Source organism: Papio anubis, chromosome 15 (assembly GCF_008728515.1).
Source record: "Papio anubis isolate 15944 chromosome 15, Panubis1.0, whole genome shotgun sequence".
NCBI classification, from domain to species: domain Eukaryota; kingdom Metazoa; phylum Chordata; class Mammalia; order Primates; family Cercopithecidae; genus Papio; species Papio anubis.
Window position 1 is genome coordinate 75,960,506 of NC_044990.1, and position 22,954 is coordinate 75,983,459.

The 22,954-nt window shown below is 39.9% G+C and overlaps 1 pseudogene; it reads left to right on the forward strand.

The window, feature by feature from the left end:
• Positions 1-1,842: 1,842 nt before the first annotated feature.
• LOC110741732 lies at positions 1,843-3,766 on the forward strand (annotated as a pseudogene).
• Positions 3,767-22,954: the final 19,188 nt, after the last annotated feature.

Below are 22,954 nucleotides of genomic sequence, written 5' to 3' on the forward strand. Positions count from 1 at the left end.
AACATTTTTCCAACCACCGTCTTTCAAGTGTGCAACATAGTTCCATCAAATTTTACTGTGTATAGAGACTCTCAAAAGAAGGAAAATGTGGCCCTCCCCTTAACGGGATGCATCCAAATCCATGTGGTGGCCGGGCGCGGTCACTCACACCTGTAATCCCAGCACTTTGGGATACCGAAGCAGGCGGATCATGAGGTCAGGAGATCAAGGCCATCCTGGCCAACAACACGATGAAACCCTATCTCTACTAAAAATACAAAAAATTAGCCGGGCGTGGTGGTGGGCGCCTGTAGTCTCAGCTACTGGGGAGGCTGAGGCAGGAGAATGGTGTGAACCTGGAAGGCAGAGCTTGCAGTGAGCCAAGATTGTGCCACTGCACTCCAGTACGGGTTACAGAGCGAGACTCCGTCTCACAAAAAAAAAAAAAAAAAGCCAGTCTTTCCCCTGCCCTGGAAATCTGGGAACCTCCTTCCACTACAGATTGAGCTCTACTCCTTTCCCACTGAGAATCCCTGGATTAAGCTGGTTGTTCCTTGTAACGTAAGTGAGACTCTCAATACTCACTGCCCAGAGACCCCGACTTCTGATCTTTTGCTGCCTTTACGGTTGACCAGGGCACTGCTGTCCTGGGGCAACAGCAAGAGCAAACAAGTAATTGCAGAGTTTATAACATGAAAGTTGATGGAAGAGTTGGGCTAGGCATGCCTGGACCTCTTAAGCCAATTCAGCTGTGTTTACTCCTCCCTCCATGCTCCTTCCCTCTTCTCATTCCTTCTGTTGCCTCATGTGCCACGAGGACCTTTCCGTAGCCCCATGTCACTGGATTTTCCCCACGTCCTAAACACAGACAATTGCTAATTAAGTCATTCACATTATTTCCTTTTGAGAATGATTTTGGCCTTTTGATTGTTTTTCTAGCAATAAACATCTTTCTGGAAGAGGAATTAGCTCACTTGAGCAGCTGGTTTCAACAACTCCCTGCATGTTCCTTCAGCACCCAGGGACATGTGATTTGCAACTAAAACAAAATAAAAATGCACAAAATTCATTCACTCATACCAATAATATTTGCTGTATAATATTTTCAAATGACCGACTTCTTTCCAAATATACACAACAAAACTGGTCAGCATTAAAACTGCAAGGAAAGTGGTTGTCACTGTTTGCCACTGGATCTGTCAACTCCTTTGTGGAGCCTCTCAAAGCTGCCCATGGGCATAGCCTTGGGCCTGGGGTTGGAGTGGAGAAGAGCTGGCAGAAATGGCTGCGGATTGGAACCTGGCTGGAGACCAGGGCAGGTACTTCTTGGGAAGGACCAAGGGAGAGTCCTTAAAGGGTAACCTGACAGCGTCCTCAGGGAGGAAATGTGATCCTAAGTGGAAAACCATAAATAATGACTCCTCTGCTCACGACTCAAAAGAATTCCAAATAGTAGCAACAGAATACATCTTTCCTTTTCATTTTATCTGAAGAGTTGCTAATGTTTAAGATGACTGTGTCCTCTTTTTCTTCTTACAATGACTTGTCACTTCAGTCCTGAACAAATATTGTCTGATATATTAGCATATCAGTGGCTTAGAAAAATATAAAGGCAAAATGTACTAGAGCTGAACAATATAGATCCCCTAGTCACTCACTTTTAATTACATTTGGATGGATTCTTCATTGCCATGGAAACACTCTACCCTTACCAAAATTTTTAGGCAGGGATCTCCTCCAAGTTTCACAGTTCTGTGTCTTAAAGACATTTCTTGTTCTATTTATGAGTTTAGAAGCTATGCCGCAATTTCCCATTGGGATAGCATGCAACTGTAGCTGCTGTCAGTTGCTCAAGACAGTTAATGTAAGAGATATTGCACCAGAGACTGTGAGCGAAGTAGTAGGTGTACCAACACGTTCCATGATTCTGGCACTGGTTTTGACTGCCACCTTATAATTTTTTCACCCGAAGGCCGGCTCTACCAAGTAGAATATGCTTTTCAGGCTATTAACCAGGGTGGCCTTACATCAGTAGCTATCAGAAAGAAAGACTGTGCAGCAATTGTCACACAGACGATAGTACCTGACAAATTATTGGATTCCAGGACTCACTTAATCAAGATGACCAAAAACACTGGCTGTGTGATCACAGGAGTGACCGCTGACAGCAGATCCCAGGAACAGAGGGCACAATATAAGGCAGCTAATTGCAAATATAAATATGTTTGTTAGATTCCTGTGGACATACTATGTAGAAGGAATTACTGATATTACTCAGGTCTATACACAGAATGCTGAAATGAGGTCTCTTGTTTGTTGTATGATTTTAATTAGTATATTTGAAGAACTAGGCCCTCAGGTGTACAAGTGTGATGCTGCGAGTTACTACTGTGGGTTTAAAGCCACTGCAGCAGGAGTTAAACAAGCTGAGTCAACCAGCTTCATTGAAGTGAAGAAGAAATTTGCCTGGACATTTGAACACAGTGGCAACTGCAATTACATGCCTTTCTACTGTGCTATCAATGATCTCAAACCTTCAGAGATAGAAATTCAAGTAGTTACAGATGAAATTCCTGAATTCAGGATTCTTACATGAGCAGAGATTCACCACACCTTATTGTTCCAGCACAGAGAGACTAAACATTGCCCTTAGTTTACCAAATCCGTGATGCCACTTCCTCTGTGTTTGGTAACAACAAACCAACTTTATGGAGGTCTCTGGATTGAAACAGGAGCCTCTCCCGCTCCTCCCACCACTGAAGTGGTCAGGACTCTGTATTAGTAAAAACAATGCTTTTGGGGAAAAATGTAAAAAATAAAAAATGATCTCTTGCTTTCTATTTTTACAGATTATTTCTATATGAAACTACTTTCTTTATTGTCTTTGGTTTGGTTGATTTATTAAATGGCTCTGTCCAATATGGTAGCCATTGGCCACATCCACATATGGGTATTTAAATGTATATTATTAAACTTAAATAAAATTAAAATACAGTTAGTCAGTAGCACTAGCCACATTTCAAGTCACATTAGCCACATTCTAAGAGTTCATTAACCATAGGTAGGTAGTGGCTACACATTAGACAGTGCAGATATACAGCATTTCCATCATTGCAGAACATTCTATTAAACAGGGTTACAAATAAAAGTTTGCTTATATCAGAGCTATTCAATTTTGTTTGGTCAAAAATAACAAGGGACTAGGAAGATATATGCAGAGCTAGCTTTATGTGTGGGACTAGGAGCATATATGCAGAGCTAGCTTTATGTGTGGGACTAGGAACATATGCAGAGCTAGCTTTATGTGTAAATGACCCCACACTTAGAAGAAACCAAAGCTCGGTTCAGTGCTCTGTTGTGGTCTTGAAATTCTTAATAATTTTGAACAAAGCTCTGAGTTCATGCACAAGGCTCTTCAAATTAAGTAGCCAGTCCTGCACTATATAAGATGAAGCTTGGCTGTTGAATTCTTTGTTTTCACTTCCCCTGCATTTGGTTCTTTTCCAGCTGCCCTTTTTTTAGAGCAAGGAAGAAGAGTTGACACATGAGATAAAATTCAGGTGCCTGGAATCCTTTATACCATCTCAACAGTCTTATCAGTAGCAGGGATCCAGCTTTAAATAACACCTCTTAGGAATGATAAAAGCCTAAAACAACATTTTGGCAACTCTAATACTAAGAAAAGTTTAGCTTCTCTTAGTAACAGGTGTTTTCTACCATGAATTCTGAGTTGCCCACAGTGGAATTCCTTTCTCTTATACAGCCTTGCCAGAGCTTTTTTTTTTTTTTTTTTTTTTTTTTTTTTTTAAATTTGAGACAGTCTCGCTCTGTCTCCAGACTGGAGTGTAGCAGCACAATTTCAACTCACTGCAATCTCTGCCTCCTGGGTTCAAGCAATTCCCCTGCCTCAGACTCCCGAGTAGTTGGGACTACAGGCGCGCACCACCATGCCTGTCTAATTTTTTGTGTTTTAGTAGAGACGAGGTTTCACCATGTTGGCCAGGATGGTCTCAATCTCCTGACCTTGTGATCTGCCCGCCTCGGCCTCCCAAAGTGCTGATATTACAGGCATGAGGCACCGAGCCCGGCCTGCCAGAGCTCATGTTTAAGATTTAGCCTGACTTGTTTTATTCTTCATCCACTAATTCCTTTATTTTTACAATCCTTTATTCAGCAAATATGAAGCATCTACCATGTATGAGACACTGTTACAGGTCTGAATAAAAAATTATGTGGCACATACCTGCTGTTGCTATCTGGTAAATTATGTGCTGCAATTAACCCAACATTAGCAACAGAAACAAGAGGACAGTAAAATCAAAGGCAGCCTGAGTATCATCAAGGATTTATTAGCTACTCTCCATGTTTCCTGGTCACATTAAAACAACAAAACAGAATGAATGAACAATTCCTACTGATTCATGTACTATGTTATAAAGAGGAAAATTTCCCAACCAAATTTTGGTTAGTTTTTTTTTTTTTTTTTTTAATATACCAACCAGTTAAAGAAAAAATAGCACAGATAATAATAGTATTAGTGATAATTTTACAATTAATACTAAAGTCACTTTCACTTGTATTGGGAGCTCATTGCATGATGTACCTTTCTGAAAAATTTGATTCCCAATTATGCTTGAATTAAACTAACATTTGCATTGGTGCTGCCTTCCTGGGCTCATATGGTTCAGGTATGTATCGAATGTCAAAGGAAAGACGGCATGTGACTACACAGGCCAATGAAAATTTGCAAAGCCAGAGACACTCATGCTGAGAATTGCAATGTCACATAAAAACGCTTCTTCTCGCCTTTCAGTATCTTGGGAGGCTTGTAGAAATGCATACCACATAAACTGAATAGGAAATAAGGGCAAAGAGAATATAGTAGAAAAATAAGGTAAAAAACAAACAAACAAAAACCCTCACAGGTAAAGTTATTATTCACAATGCATGACAAATGGTCCCGTATTTTTTTAAAAGATAGAAATAGAATCTTTCTATGTTGCCTAGGCTGGCCTGTATTTTTGAAAGCTGAGTTCTTCATACTTAATTCTGAGTTCCCTGGTAGCCAAAACCAAGAGGAAAACAAAATTACACTGTTTATAGTGTTTTGTTTTGTTTTACAGTGTTTTTTTGTTTTTGTTTTTCTTTTTCTTTTTGAGACAGAGTCTTGCTCTGTCGCCCAGGCTGGAGTACAGTGGTGCAACCTCGGCTCACTGCAACCTCTACCTTCCCGGTTCAAGCAATTCTCCTTACTCAGCCTCCAGAGTAACTGGGATTACAGGCGCCCACCACAACGCCTGGCTAATTTTTGTATTTTTAGTAGAGATGGAGTTCATGATGCTGGCCAGGCTGGTCTTGAACTCCTAACCTCAAGTCATCCACCCACCTCAGTCTCCCAAAGTGCTGGGATTACAGGTGTGAGCCACTGAGCCTGGCCTAAGTGTTCTTGAAATAAAAATAACCAACTCTAGAGATAGACACCAATGTTTCTGTGGATCCCCAAAAGAGTACACTGTATGACTGTAGTAAATGATGCCATCAGCCACAAAGTGGGGACTATTTGTTATGTCTTGTGACCTCTGTCATTTGTTTATTCATTAACATTTATTCTTGTCAATGCTTAATGTTTATAGAATAATTTTGTGGCTTTTCCGTAAAGGGGTAGATTTTAAAATATTCTATTTATAGCATTCCAGGAAGAACACAGGAATAAAAGAAGAAACAAAAGGAGAGGTGGGCAGGAAAACTGATTAGGGAGCAGAGAGAAGTCCTGAGAAATTAGCCCTGTTGGATTTAGATTCCTAAGCATTTAGGTTCCTAAGCACTTAGATTCCTAAGCATTTAGGTACCTAAGAATGTACCTAATGTACCGTGGGAAGATGCTAGGCATTTAACAGAGGCAGAGATGGAGTCCAGAGAGTCTCTGGGCATGACATCCGGATAGTATTTGAGGGCTATTTAAACATATATATTTTTAAATACACTTTACTTTTTAGAGCAGTTTTAGGTTCACAGAAAAACTGAGCAGAAGTACAGAGAGTTCTCATATACTCCCTTCCCCCACACCCACAGCCTAACCCAATATCAACATCCTGCACCAGAGTGGTGCGTGTGTTACAGTCACTAAACCTGCATTGGCACATCATGTTCGCCCGAAGACCATAGTTTAGATTAGTATTCACTCTTGGTGGTGTACATTCTATGGGTTTTGACAATGCATAATGACATATCTTCACCATTATAGGCCCATATATTTTTATCCTCAAGAAATTCCAGTTCTTTGTAGTCCTGAAGCTAGACAGAAGCATGAGGTTAAGAAAAAGTTTAGGTTCTGTTAGTAACAGGGGTTTTCTACCATGAATTTTGAGATGTGGGAACAAGAGCACAGGATATGAGAACAGCAGAACCACATGGTGGAAATGTTCCTGTTCCTTGGTAGAAATCAACAGGTTCTAGGCCAAGACAGTGGAGTGAGTGGTAGACTTTCAGCTCAGGAGTTTGTTTTTTTATAAACTCCAAGCTTGACTTTCTCTAGTCCTGGTCTGGAAAACTATAAATTCTGGAGGGCAGTGGAAATAGCATGTATAATGGGGAATAATGGAGTATGGGATAAATCTTATTAGGAAAAGCCAATTATGATCTTACCTCAGAAGACTGAGATGCTTAGGGAAATGGATTAAATTTTAAAGTTAATTAGGCAATAATATATTGCACCATTTGTTGAAAATCTTTCTAAAATTTATATGTTCATTTCAAAGTTACAATAGCAGCAAGTTTTGGGGCCATATACCAATTCCTAATTCCCCATTAAATTGCATGACAATAATGAAAACTAAAGACTGAAAAAGCACCAAAGTCAAGGTGGAATTTCCTCCCACCTCAATTCATAGGTTGAAGCTCTAACCCACAATGTGATTACATTTGGAAATAGGGCAAGTAGAGAGGTAAATAGGGACAAATGAGGTCATGGGGATGGAGCTCTAATCCAATAGGACTGGTCTCCTTATAAGAAGAGGAGGAGATTCCAGACCTCTTTCTCTCTCTACTCACACACAGAGAAAAAGGCTATATGAAGACACAGTGATAAGGCAGCTATCTGCAAGCCAGGAAAAGAGGCCTCAGCAGAAACCAACTCTGCCAGCACCTTGATCTTGAACTTCCAGCCTTCAGAACCATGAGAAAATAAATTGATGTTGTTTAAGGTATCCAGCTTGTAGTATTTTGTTATAGAAGCCCAAGCTGACTAATAGAATGTGTTGCTCCATTACAAAAAAAAAAAAAAAAATTCTGATTCACTGATATTACCATAAATGCTGAAACAGCCTATGCACTCCCAAATAACTAAAACCTAATAAAATGAACTTCATCTGAAACTACTCTGAATACATTCACAGACTGTGAACCACAGATTCCATCTGAATCTCTGTAGATTAAAACATTAACTAAAGATTTTGCAGGATTGTCAATTTAAACATTATTTGTATAACGTGATACATAAAGTCCTCGTGTTTTAATTTTAATATTATGGCTTTCTTAGTATTTTTAAAATAGGAGTTTGTGACAACAATGTGATAATCATAGCTACTGAAAAAAAAGATGAGTTACAATACATTGGGAATCTCCTGTATTGGATCAGAAACAAATGGAGTCAGATGTTGCAGCGCCCAGTGATTGAGTGGATATAAACAGATGACTTAAAGATTTAAAACTACTCAGCTTTAAGCAGGTGCCTTGAAAAATGAATACAAATCAGGGGCTGTGGCATTTTTATTTGTGGGTATTTGTGTTTGTAAATGTACACATCGACTGTCTGAAAATCAGAAATCTCTAGGGTCTGGGCAAATAAGTAGAACGTAACAGAACATGCTTTATATCCACACCCATTTTCTTTATAGCATTTAAAAAGATGAAAAGTAGCTCCAGTGAGGACTTGAGAGAGGGAGAAAGAGACATACTATAAATAAAATATTCAGAAGTCTGTAAAGTAATCACTGTAGGAAGGAGAATCAATATGAAAAGCACAGTACCGTTTGGCTCTCATCTTTCTGACTTTTTTAGCCCTGGGCAGAGGGACAGTCTTGATGGAAGAGGAGCTAAAACATTGACTGCTGGCATGCAGATGTACATTTTGGTCCAAGGCTGTGTGAGTTCATCACCAAAGGGGAAAATGATAGCATTGGGTTTTGGCAGTAAGAGTTGTAGAGTTAGCTAAATAAGCCTGGACAATAAAAATATTGGCTCCGTGGAAGAAGCTGGAGACCAACACTAAGGAATCTAATGATTAAAGGAGGTTTAAGAGACTGTCTTGTGTATTCTTGTTAGTAAGTGGATGCCAATTAATCAACTCTGTGGCCTGTGGCCTCTGTGGCCTGTCCTGGTCTCAGGACCTCTCAGAAGCCATTCCCAACCCCTCTTAGAATCCAGCTACAAGGATTAAAAGAATAACTTCCAGCCCGGATTTTGCAACATGTTGGACAAGTATCTCAAGAATTATCTACCACAGATAAACCCATTTGAATTCACTTTCATTTAAATATAAATTGTATGTATCAATTTGAAGAGTGGAAGAAGGTATCAGAAAAGCAAATATTTAAAAGAGCAAACACCCAATTTTTGCCTTTTTGCTGACTGCAGAGCACTTCCACATTTAAAAACTAATGTGAAATCTTCATAAATTCTACTCTTATGTATCCTTAAGTACTATACTTAACATCATAGAACTTTAAGGTAACCTGGGGGTCAGCTTATTCAAGCCCTCAGTTTTATCCCCGAAGCTCAGAAGTTTACAACTGCCCAAGACTCACAGATGTTCCACGGAGCCACAAATGCTTCACGTCCCAAACTGAGCTCACTGTGGTGTACCAAATTTGTTCCTTTTCTTACATCATTTATTTCAGATAATAGTGGACGTATATTCCAATTACCTAAAAATTTAGGAAAATTTTAAACTCTTTTCTTAATCCAAATCATATCATTTCCATGTATTCATTCATTCATCTATTTATCCATCCATTTATCCATCAAGAATTGACTTGTCATTGACTTCATAAAGACACTCTGCTAGACTCTTCATACTTAGTAATTAAGTAGGATACAGTCTCTGCTGTCCAGAGTTTCAGTGTCTGGATGGAGAAAGTGTATGCAAATAAACAGTGAGTGAAGTGCTCTAAAGGACTGCTGTAGTATAACAGAGAATGAAGGTCTGAATTCAGCTTGCGGTAGAGTCAAGAATATTTGAAAAAAGTGCCTTTTCTATTAAGCTTTGAAAGTTCCACAGGATGTCCCCTGGTAGACGGGAGGAGGAGGAAAGGCAGACACCATTCCACCTGGGTTATGCCAACAACCTCCTATCACACCTTCAGTCTTGTTCCCCTTAACCTATTCTAGCTACTACAGCCAGATTGCCTGGGCAGACTGTCTAACTCTCCTTCCCTTTTCCCCTCCCTTCCTTAATTCTTTCTGCTCTTGTCACTTTGTCTTTTTGTTAATCAAAACATAACCGTAGTTAATACTTTTGTTAGAATAAAAATAGAAGAATGAAATGTTTGACTCTAAACTAAAAAATGCATATAGACAGAATAAGAAAGCAGGCTGTTCATTCAAAAATGCAAATTAAGTACTGTTCACAACTCCTCCATGGTTCTCTATCTTACACAGAATAAATTCTATTTTTTTTTTTTTTTTTTTTTGAGATAGGGTCTCACTCTGTTGCCAGGCTGGAGTGCAGTGGCACTTTCACAGCTCACTGCAGCCTTGACCTCCTGGGCTCAAGTGATCCCCTCATTCCCACCTCAGCCTCCCTAGTAGATGGGACTACAAGTGTGTGCCACCACACCCGGCTAAAATTTTTAAACATTTTTTGTAGAGCTGGGGTCCCACTATGTTGCCCCGGCTGATCTTGAACTTCTGAGCTCCTGCCTTGGCTTGTCAAAGTGCTGGTATTACAGACGTGAGCCACTGCACCTGGCCTAAAAGCTAAACTCTTAACACAGATGGTAAGTACGTATTGACTGCTCAAATTCCTTTGGGGAAACTGCATGCCCTCAACTAATGACGAGTTGGCCAGGCATAGGCAACACATACAGGGCCACCACTACCCAGTGCAACTCCTGTTTTTAAACCAGAATAAGACGCCATCCCTACACAGATAAATTATAAACGTCACCCCCTCCATGGGGGAACAGCCTTACGCGTACACAGGCGGGCAAGCAGACACCATCTTGTGCAAATGAAACCTGCCTTTCCCTCCAGGAAAATGCGGCTTCATGCCAGGATACACAGCCTGGTGAGCAAATGGGCCTGACTTTTGGCCCCCATTCACTCCCCGTGACCAGATGCCTTTGTGCAGTGCACAAACCGTGGACAAATGATCTGGACTGCAAGCAGAGACTGATTCCTTCTAGGTACAGCGTTCGACTCAGGAGTAGGTAGGCGACCAAGCAGCGTCAGAGTCTTTCAAGACTGATAAATAGATGTGAGGACAAAGAAGGCTTTCCCCTCTGGGGTTACTAACCTGGGAAACTGTATATTTTAGCCTGCTGAAGCCATTTATTCACCATGTGGGAAGAGGCTCTAATGTAAATAAAGGAAATGCATAGAAAGACACACACACACAGAGAGAGAGAGAGAGAGAGAGAGAGAGAGAGACAAAGTCCTGATACCACTGCCTGAGCTTTTATCTATATCCAGCTAAGTCTGAGGGCTCGTCTGCCTGTAGGAGGCTGTCTAGTTATGTAAGACAGTGGATTCCATCTTTTTTTTTTTTTTTTTTTTTTTAGACGGAGTCTCTCTCTGTCGCCTAGGCCGGAATTGCAATGGTGAGATCTCGGCTCACTGCAACCTCTGCCTCCCACGTTCAAGCAATTCTGTCTCCGCCTCCAGAGTAGCTGAGATTACAGGAGCAGCTGACACGCTCAGGGTTTCACCGTACTGCCCAGGCTGGTCTCGAACTCCTGAGCTCAGGGAATCCACCCACCTCAGTCTCCCAAAGTGCTAGGATTACAAGTGTGAGTTAACACGCCCAGCCAATTCCATCTTTTAAAGTTGGCTTGTTTCACTAAAATATTGTCACTAAAATAGCCCATATACATATAGCTTATCATAGGGTTTGCAAATTCATATGTCTATAAAAATCCTATGTAAAAGAAAACAATATGATCGAGACAATATGGAGTGTTGGGGACTGTGACAAAATTGGGAACCATTGCCCTATCTTGAAGAACCTTCTCCTGCTTATCTCCAATTGACCTGAAAAATGTATGTCCAGCAGAGCTGAGTCTTGTACTTTTATTTTAAAGGGTACCCTGGAAACACAGATATTTATGCCAAAAGCTTCTAATTTTTAAATATTATCAACTAACTCTAAGTAATGTTAAAACACCATGCAGGTCAAATGTAATATATTTGCAGGCCAGATCAAGTCAGCAGTTTGGAACTTCTGACATATGTTACTGCAGAATGTGTTCTGTTCTTCCTCTCTGCTCTATGTCATTCTACTCCCAATTACCTTCCACCTCACTCTCTCTGCTCCAAACTTTTTTTTTTTTTTTTTTTTTTTTTAAGATGCAGTCTCAGTCTGTCACCCAGGCTGGAGTGTAGTAGTGCAATCTCGGCTCACTGCAACCTCTACCTCCTGGGTTCAAGCGATCCTCGTGCCTCAGCCTCCCGAGTAGCTGGGATTACAGGTGCCTGCCACAACGCACAGATAATTTTTGTATTTTTAGGAAAGACGGGGTTTTGCCATGTTGGCCAGGCTGGTCTCAAACTCCTAACCTCAAGTGATCCACCCTCCTCGGCCTCCCAAAGTACTGGATTACAGGTGTAAGCCACCATGCCTGGCCCAAAACTTATTTTAGCTCCTTGAATACCCCACTCTCTTTGGAACCTCCAAACTGTTGAGAATGCTGTTTGATACCTCTGACTGAAACTCTTTTGTCCTCCGTCTGTCCCTTGATCTCAGCTCAATTGTCACTTCTTCCAAAAAACTTTCTCTGGAATCTTAAGTCTGGGTTAGATATAATGCCTCTGTGTATTTTTTGAAAAAGAAAGAAAGAAAGAAGAAACAAAGAAACAAAAAAAAAAGAGCTAGTTCATTTGAATTCATACAGAACTTTGAATGCCAAGGTAAAGACTGAAATTACTTCTCTACTAGCAGTTCTCAATCAGGAGGAGGACCTTTGGTGCTTAAGAAAAATGTAAGGCTAGGCATGGTGGCTCATACCTGTAATCCCAGCACTTTGGGAGGCCAAGGAGGGTCGATCACGAGGTCAAGAGATAGAGACCATCCTGGCCAACATGGTAAAACCCCGTCTCTACTAAAAATACAAAAAAAAAAAAAAATTAGTCAAGCGTGGTGACATGCACCTATAGTCCCAGTTACTCAGGAGGCTGAGGCAGAAGAATTGCTTGAACCTGGGAGGCAGAGGTTGCAGTGAGCCGAGATCACACCACTGCACTCCAGCCTGGGCGACACAGTGAGACTCTGTCTCAAAAAAAAAAAAAAAGAAAAAGAAAGAAAGGAAAAATGTAAATATCTGGGTCCCATCCCCAGATCCAGGACTAGGCCTGAGGCAAAAAATTTAAGGACACTCCAAAACTCAGCAATCAAGATAAATGTTTGGAAGCAACATTTTTAAAAATCAAAATTAATGCAAAAAATTCCATAATAAACAAAATACCAAATTTTTAATAAAGGCAGAATGGTAATTACCGATATTTCCCGTTAAGCTCCAACATGACTTGGTATAACATTTCTTTAAATTTTGATATTTTGTTAATTATGGATTTTAGCATTAAATTTTGTATTTTAAAATATTACTATTACATTAAATTGGTATTTACCTTGAGCAATGAAGTTTTGAAGTACCCTTAAATTTTGTGCCTGAAGCAGGTGCCTCCCTTGCCTTACCCTAGCCCTGGTCCTATTCAAGTGTAGCATAAGAATTCACAGTAGTACATTTCCACTTCTCTACTCCCAGCCTTTGTACTAATGTAGTCATTCATTTTATTCATTTAGTCATTTTTTATATAATTATAAATTCATACTATGCTATCATTATTTTTATTTATACTGGCAATTATCTTTTAAGGAGATTTATATATTTACCCATATAATTACCACTAGTGCTACAGATTCCTTTGTATAGAAACACATTTCCCTCTCATATCATTTTTCTTTTGCCCTTTAACATTCTTATAGTGCAGGACTGCAAAGCAGAAATTCTTGCATCTTTTGTGTGTTAAAAACAAATCGTTATACATAATGATATTTTTTCTGCATATAGAATTATAGGTTGACAGGATTTTTCCCCCACTCAGTACTTTAAAGATGTACCACTGTCTTCTCACTTACATCATTTCTGATGAGAAATGTGCTATAAATCTTGTATTTATTCTACTATACCTAATATCCTTTTATACTGTGCCTTTATTAAAGATTTTTATTATTATTATTGATTTAAAGCAGTATTTTTATTATGGACCTTCTTATAGTCACCTTCATGATTTTTGCCCATTTTGGGATTAAGATGGGAGAATAAATTTGGTTCCTGTTATTCCATCTTTGCTAGAAACAAAACTTTTTGGGTCATTTATCCTTGATGTAACTCCTAATACATTTAGACAAGCCTACCATCTTATCATTTGCTTTCTACTTTTTTTTTTTTTTAAGTTTCTTTTTTGTCTCTCAAAGCAAGGAGAGAACATCTTGCTTTCATTTTGATTATTTTTCACTACTCTATTTGTTTCTCTTCTACTAGTTTGAAAGTTCTGTCTTCCTTTACTATTATTTTAGTGGCTACCTCAGCAACTATCACAAGCACCCCTGGTTTTAAATACTATTTCTGTGTGAAATAGTTATGCTTTTCCTCAGCAATGCAATAACTCAAGCATACTTTATCATTATTTAAGCTCTTCTCAACTTACATACCCTTATTTTCCTTTAATTCTACATATTTATTGACTCCCAATATATTACTTTTGATATTCCTCATTTAAATACATCCAGATGCTTAACATTTTTATTGCTTCTTAATTTCTTCATGAATATTTGACTTTCTACTGGTATCATTTTCTTTCTCCTTGAAGAGTAATTTAGGTCTGCAGGTGGAAAATTCTCATGATCATTTATTTCTGCATTCAAATGTTTCTTATTTTATCTTTACTCTATGTATTTTCACTGGGCATGAATTATGCAATAGCATTTATTTTCTTTCAGCACACAGGAGATAGTATTTTATGTCTTCTAATACTCATTATTGTTTTTGAGAAGTCAGCTGAAATCTAGTTATTGCTCCTTTAAAAGCAATCTCTTTTTTTCTGGCAGATTTCAAATTTTTTCTCTGTTCTTTGGTTTTCTGCAATTCCACTATGATGGGTTTGGGTTGTGCACTTCTTTTTATTTATCCGGTTTGAATTTTTGAATCTGTAGATGCATGTCTTTAATTAATTTAAGAAAATTTTAGCTTTTATTCCTTCAAATATTGCTTCGGTTTCATTCTTATTTTCTCCTCTTTCTTATTTTGGATTTGCAAAAACATGTTTGGTTATTCTCATCATTACCCCTATGTTTTTTTTTATAATTTTGCATTTTTTAAAATCTTGTCCCCGTTGCTTCCTTCTGAATATTTTGCTTTCATCTATCTTCCAGTTCACAAATTCTCTTTTCAGATGTGTCTAATCTGTTACTAACCATGTCAACTGAGTTGTTAATTTCAGTTATCATATGCTTTAATTCTAAACTTCTGTTTGGTTCTTTTCTAATCTGCTGCCTACTGCTTTAATGGTTTTAGGTCGTCTGTCAACATTTTCACTTTTTAATTTCCTTGAACATCAAAAGCATAGTTTTTTTTAACATCTGTGTCTGATAATTCCAATGTCAGGAGCTCTTGTGGGTCTATTTCTGTTGTTGATTGTTTCTATTTGTCTTTCTTCAAGTTTTATTGTCACTTCATGTGACTGGTTACCTTTCACTGTGTGCCAGATATTGTATTTGAAAAATAATTAGGCAACTGATGTACTAGCAATCCATAATTTTATTATTCAATTTCAGAATTGGGTTTTTTTTTTTAAATCAGCCAGACCACTTGAAAATGGATTACTACCCTTGTGGGAGATTATTTACTTCTGGTTTATTTTTTCTTAAAGGTCACAATGCAAAGTAAAGCACTTACTATGACTTCTACCCTCGACGGGCTCCAAACTGCAGTGTTTACTTCCCAACAGTTCCAGGCTGTCTTGTACCAGCCAGAATGACAGCAGTCTCAATGACATTAGCAAACACCCTCAGGGGAAAGAGAAGTATCAAATGAAATTTTCCCTCTCTGAATTTTTATCTTCCCCTGGATTGTGCCCCAATAAATCTGCTCTAGCTTATAAATCCACCAGTGCCTTCAAGAATACAGACCACTTCACCCCTTGCTGATTTTCTAACTGTCTTCAGTAAAAGGATTGGTCTGAATTTAGGAAATTTTTAAAAATTTAATTTCCTTTTTTATCATGAATGAGGTTAAGCATTTGTTTCTTTAAAAATCATATGCATTTTCCATTTGATTTGTAAGAATATTATCAACATTTCAAACTCATGATTTTTCCTAATCTACTCTCTGGTTTAAAAATTACCAAAGAAATATTTTGGGGAAACAAAAACTATAAAAAATTATAATACGTTTTGATAACATAAATTGTTTCTATTCAACCAAAAGTATAAAACACTTTTTATTCATTGAAAATTAGACTTTATCTCTACTTCTTTACTAAATAAACATTTTAAAATATTAATTTGAAGGGCAAACTATTGGCTTCTCTGGATTGATCTGCCCTTGACCTCAGGGGTGAAGCCTGTGCATATGTCGTTTTAAGAAGTTCTACAGATAATTGAGATCCTGGTTAACATGCTGAAGCAGATGTCATTGAATGCCTCAGTCAGCTTCTTCAAACATCTTTGTGGTCCACCTTATTGCATGCAGAAAGGTAGAAAACTAAAGGTAATGTTTCCACAACTCCCTTTACATCTTGGGGTCAGTACTTAACCGAATAACCACACCCATACAATATTTGGAAAGGGAAGTGAGGTAAAACCTGTGCTTTTGTTTCTGAAGGCCTATTTCCTGTAGCAGCATCATCGGGAGTTCCATTGTCTAATCCTGGCTTTGTGGCTATTGAGTGGTTGTGTGTGGACTATCCATTTGTTGGCATTACAAGGGGACATGGAGCTCAAGTCATGGTGGTGGCTTTCTGAACTTTAGTTCCTAGTTGCTGTTGTGGCTGTGATGTCCTGATTCCCCAGTTTCCTGACTATTGCAAAAATAGCAGCACCCTTGGTGAGCCACTTTTGCTGTTTTGGGTGTCATTCCTAGAAGCTCAGCCTCAAGTGCGTACTTTATTATTTTGTAAGCTTTTAGTTACCTGAGGAACTAGATTGGTTTCTACTCACTACACCTGAAAAGCAGGCTTTCTGCATGACTAAAGTCTCAGAGACTTTAAATGAGATGGGGCATGATCAGAATTGTGTTACAGAAACAGAACTCTGGCTTAAAGCAGGCCACCAGAGAAGCAGGGAGGTCAGCTAGAGACAATCAAGCCTAGTCAATTTTACTTACCTGATATTTCTCAAATCTACATTTCCTGTATTGCCAAGTGTTGGGACTGCCCCATCTCACTCTGAAACTCTTCCACCAACTCGATAAATCATCTCCTTTCTCCTCCGCCCTATTCCTTACTTCCCCTGTGCCCTTCGTACCATTGCTAGAGGCTCTGTGAAGTTCAGACAAAATGGTGTTACTTCATTGCTCAGTGGTCTTCAGTGCTGCTCTATCATCAACAAATGTCCTAGCATTGTGAAATTTCTTAGCTCCTTTTTTTTTCCCAGTCTTATATCCTACCATTTTTCCTGTGTACCTGGTCTCTAGTCATACCTGAATACAAGGCTTCAGGAAATGTAGAATCTTTTTTCCTGTCTACCTACGTCTGCATGTGCTTGTCCATCTCCCTCTCCTCTTGTCTCTCTTGCAGCTTTTTCACATCTTTCAAGATTCAACTCAAATACTATTTCTTCTGTGAAGCCTTCACAAGGAAAGGAGCTCACACTTTCCTCTGTGTCCTCTCAGTATCCTCACTTTCCTCCACGGCAATTGCCATCTCTTCTACAGGAAATAGGTCTTGCTAAATTTTTTGTGCCAGTATAAAACACAGCTGCTGGCACATAATGAATGAACAGCATTGCTTGTTGAATGAATAAACAAACTGTTTGCCACACTTGGATTTAAGCCCAGTTCTAGGATTCTTCCTATCATACCATATTATTTCTCTCCTTACCTCATAAATTCTACTGAAACTAAATTAATTGCTCAATTGTGGAACTATCTATAATTTATACTGCATTACCCATAATTTCTTGAATTGTCTAGTTACTGTTAAAAAAGAGGGACACCTTTCTAATTGCCAATAACTTTATCCATTGCATATTAAGTACACACACACACACACACACACACCCCCCACACACATAGATACAATCACAGCTAGTAGCACTGAAGAAGCTACAAACAGCTCAAACGTTCTATGATAAGTATGGGCAAATTATAAAATAGGCATTTATATATATTGTTTACTCTATGTTCCCATATTCATGAATTCTTCTACTGTGCCTATTACCATCTTCAGATCTGGGGTTGCATTCACACTAATCAGGTAATGCCCTCACTCTCAGACCTCATATCATAGGGGGGACAGACAGCAACTAACACAGTTGCACAATTAATTACACACCCTAAAATTGTTAGAAGTGTAAAACAAGAAAAGCACAGGATGTTTTAAAATCAGGTTGACCCTATATGGTCTAGAAGGTGAGGAAGTCTTCCCCAAGGAGAAGTCTGAAGTGAGATAAGTAGGAACAAATAGATAAAAAGAGAGCAGAGAATTCCAGAGAGAGGGAATAGCATGTGTAAAGGCCCTGAGATGGGAACAATCATGAGATATCTTAGGAATGACAGGAGACCAATGTGGCTGGATATCAGGAAGCTAGGGGTAGAAAGGTACACATGTGGAGAGGCAGATGGGAGTTGGATCATGTATAATCATAGAGGCAAAGTTAAGGATTTTGTTCTCTATCCAAAGATCAATGGGAAGCCATTGAAAGACCACAACTATTCCTTAAATCCATTTTATACATAGCATTGAAAGTCTAAAATTGTGCCTTCTGATGACAGAGTAAATAGAACATCAATGGTCCTAATCACCTCTTCTCCAAGTATTCTGGCAGCACAAATGGATTTTCAGTTTAAAGTACTTGAAGTAGGGAGGAAAAGGCTTCTGACTACTTTTTCTAGAATAAGCAAGTCCTGCTTTAGAATCTGCCCACAAGAAAATCCTATGGGAGTTCCTTGACAAACATTATTGCCAAGCCAACCCAAATATCATCAACAACTTTCTTTTCCCAGCCTCCCTCGTGGCTAGGGGTGAACATGTTAGACAATTATGGCCAACCAGATGTAAGTTAAAGTCTTATGAGTGGGAATTATGCTTCCCTGATGTAAAGAGAGATTTGGCAGAAGCCTCCTTCCCCTCCATCTTTCTTTGCCTACGGTTCAGATTTAAGCTGTGGAGATACAGCAACCATACTGCAACCCTGAGACCATAGCATGAAGACAAAAGGTCTACTAAGGAAAGAAAAGAAAGAAGAAATCAAAAGATATGAAGAGGCGGGGTCCTTGATGACTTTGTTGGGCAGCGACAGCAACTTTAGACCTTTCTGGGTTTCTTACAACAAAATTAAACCTCTAATTGTTAAAATGACTTCAGGTTTTCTGGTTTTCATTTTGTTTTGTTTTTACAACTAAACCCATTCCTAACTGATGCAGCAGGGTCTTTAGGATGGGAGGGAAAAGGATGGTCTAGGAGATCCAGGTAAATCAAGCATGAGCCTGCTTCTACCAAACTTCCTCTTCTGCTAGAAAACCAGGGTGGAAGGGGAATGGACTGTTAAGTTCACGACTATGCCAAATGTCATGCCCGGGGTCAGGTTCAAGCCCCAGCTGAGGTCCAAGGGGAGTGGGTGGATGGGCAGATAGCTGAAAGAATACTTGGGGTGGCAGGGTGCGCAGGCAGGTGAATATGGTTTTATTCAGCAGCTCTCTCATCAGCAGCTCTCTTATACTGTCCGCACTGTTTCAGCTACTTGCTTCAGACGTTTCCAGGCACAGCTGCGTGGCCGGCTCTCCCTTCAGGGTCAGCAGCTTAACTCTTTCTCTCCCTGAGCACGAGCCAGTTTCTGGCTGCCCCCTTACTCCCCATCCATCTGCAAGACAGACAGCTTTGATTTTCTTTCTCTGAGCATGAGCAAGCCAGCACAGGAGTGTCTATACAGCATCCGCATGGCAGTTATACCTCCTTTAAACAATAGTGGCTCTGAGCCCAGTATGAGCTTACACAAACAGGTTATGAAACAAGTGGAGTATGTACCTGCACCCTAAACTCACTGAATCACGCAGGCCTGGATGTCTGCCTCAGCCTGATTCTTGACCAAAGCACATCCATGTACCTTACATGGACCAAAGGTAGTTAGATTACAAGTGTCGACTTCAGCTTTCTACAAGCGAGAAGGAATAGTGTCATGCAGTGTTAACTGCATTTTCTGCAATGTTTACTGCTTGATTTAAGAACAAAAGCATGTTGGAACCTTTGGCTTTCTTGGATATATTATTACTCTGGGTTGCTTCACGTGCACTTGCCAGGCCTTTGATGGTCCCGTCCTTCATCGTGGGACTCCAATTCTCAAAGTCAAAAAAGAAACATGAATGCTTGAGAATTTTCAAATGGTTTTTAGACACGTTCTTGAACATGGTTAGTGTTAACTTATGATGTGTCTTATTTACGTGCCTGATGAGACTTTAATAAAGATACTTCCTTCTTTAACTGTAAACTTTTCTTAATTGAAAAATCTTTTCATTCTCACCACAAAAGTAGTGCATGTTCATTGTAGAAAAAGTAGTCAGAAGACTTTTTCTCTTTATTTCAAGTCCTTTAAATTCAAAATCCATTTGTGCTGCTAGAAGATTCTTTCAGAGCAGAGGTGCTAATGACCTTTGATATTCTATTTACTCTCACATCAAGGGAATCTACAGAAAGAACATGAAGGTCTTGATGGGAAAAGTCTGAGTGAGTCACAGCTTGATTGCAGCTAGCTGCCCTGTGCTCAGGAAGATGCAAAGAGGCCAAGCTCACAGCTGATTTTTCTCAAGTGGCTTGACTTTAAATTACATCGGGTTGTGAAGACATCTGATTCCCACCCTGAGCAGTATCTTTCTGTAGCACTTCCATGGAGGTGAGGATTGGGCTTTCTCATTTACTGCTGCATCCTCTGCACCTAACATGACGGAAGATTCAGTGAAGATGGGTGCGTTCTACACTTACTGACTGAGAGCTGAATTAAACTCTCCTTGGAAATTATAGCCCAATATAAAAATCTCTGCAGATCACACACACACATCTCTGCAAGTCACTGTGCCTTGTAATGGGTTTATTTGGGGGTAAGAAAGATGTGTCTGGAGCCGGGCCCAGTGGCTCATGCCTGTAATTCCAGCACTTTGGGAGGCCGAGATGGATGAATCACTTGAGGCCACAAGTTCAAGGCCAGACAGGCCAACATGGTGAAACCTCATTTCCACTAAATAAATAAATAAATAAATAAAAAGTAGGTGCGTGGTGGCACACACCTGCAATCCCAGCTACCTCAAAGGCTGAGGCATGACAATCACTTGAACCCGGGAGGCAGAGGTTGCAGTGAACCGAGATCATGCCACTACACTCTAGCCTGGGCAACAGAGCCAAACTTGGTGAAAGAAAGAAAGAGAGAAAGAGAGAAAAAGAGCGAGAAAGAAAGGAAGGTAGGTGTATCTTGGGATGGGAGAGTCTTCTAAGCATCAGCAAGCAGATTTAAACACAAAAGACGGTCAAAAGAGTGTCTCCATCAATAATAGCAGTAATAGCTAATGTTTATAGTACTTATGGTATATCAGGCACTGTTCTAAATATTTTACAAATATTTACCAATTTAGTTCTCATAGCTGCGCCTATTATCTCATCCCTATTTAAGAACTGAGGAAACCAAGACCCACAATGACTGAGTCACTTTACTCCAGGTCACATGACACACAGCTGGGATGGAATGCACAGCTGGCTCCAGAATCTGTCCATCACCGTGCAAACCTCCTCTTAAAAGGGTACTTAATACTAACATCTTCCAGCTGAATTACATTCTGCAAGTTGTTTCCAGGAACTGTCCTAGGGTTTATTTCTCCTTTGACTGGGGTCCACAAAGAGCTAAGAATTGTGCTTGGCTCTAAGATTCAGCAGCACTGAGTTGCCAAAGCTCAGGAATTCCACCTCATGAGTAAGAGCATTGGGCCTGTTTGGTTCGGTCACACATACCCTGTAGACTGCTACTGTGAGCCAAACCCTCCAGACCTACCTGACATCCAGTTTTGAGGCTCATGCTTGACTTCTCTTGCACTGCATTCAGAGGGATTCAATGTTTGGGTGGCTTAACAATTACAGATGCTGTATTGGAGGGAGTTTTTGGAAGAAGCTTTTAGAAGTCTCTTCACAGCCTTTGTGTCCCCTGCCAGGGAGCACAGTAATGGTGTAGCCAAGGGCCCAAATCGGTCAGGGTCCTCATAGGAATAGATGGCACAATCCAAGTAGAATAATCCAGGAAGGGCTTATTTATAAAGTGACTAAGTTACAACAATATCGGTGAGGTGTAGGGGAAGCACGGGGACAGTACAGAAACCCTCCTGCTGTCCCCATTCCCAGTGCTGAGGGAACAAAGAGAACAAGTGGCCATGGCATCTAGATGGCAGCTCAGGCCTGTTGGTTGCTCTGAGAGGAGCACTGGCCTTCAATCAGGGATGCAGCCAGCCCCAGGTGAGTTTACAGGAGGAGAATCAGGGGACTAAGTATCCATCCTCATTTTCCTTTCTCTTTCAGATCCCTTGACAGGAGTCCTCCTTGGCTGGACCCAAAAGGAAGTAAGGGAGATTAAGATTCCTTTGTTATAGTTCATACAAGTCAGCTTCAGGGACAGAGAGCAATGAGGAAAAGGGAAGATGTGGATCTGGAAAGGGAAATGAACAATATCTGGAAGCAAGATCAGCCAGACTGTTAATAGACGGAGGCCCACGCCAACTAGAGAAGGTAATAAAGAGGTCCAAAGCATCAGAACAAACATCATGACAAAATGGCAGCCTTGTCTCCACTCTGTAAGAACTGCAAGCTGAGAGTATTAAGCGAGCCTATGGCTGGGGGTCAGTGGGCCATTTTGTTCTCTGGGTATTGCACTAAAGGATGTGTGAAAATATCTGGAGGTAGAAAAAAAAATCTGCGTTGGGACAAAGGAACAACCATGCAGATTGGGCAGTTATGATCCCAGAGGCAATGTCAGTATTACCTGTATCCTTCATCCTGGCAGAAGTGCTTGCTGGAGACTGGTAGATGAACAAAGTGCACTTTCACACATCATTATATACAGACTATAGGAAAATTTGAGACCTAAAGAAAAATTGTATCTGAGCCACATCCCTAGCATCTGAATGTTAAACAACAAAGCAGTTAAAGTAACAGTCGGCAAATAGCATCTAAGTGCCCATTCATCTTGCGTCTATTTTTATAAGTAAAGTTTTATTGAAACAGCGCCATGGTCATTCACTAATATGGTCTATGGCAGCTTTCCTGCTACAGTGGCAGAGTTGAGTAGACAGAGATTGAGTGGTCTGCAGAACCCAGAAGATTTGTTTACTATCTGGCACTTTACGAATAGAGTTTACCAGCTCATGAATTCGGGTCAGATGGTATATGATGTACAGTAACATCATCAGTGGGTTTCAGATGACTGTGAGTCAGTATCTACCACTAGGCCCAAACTTGGAAAAGGCAACAACTATGTCTGTCTTATTCATAGCTCAATCCCTGGTGCATAGCA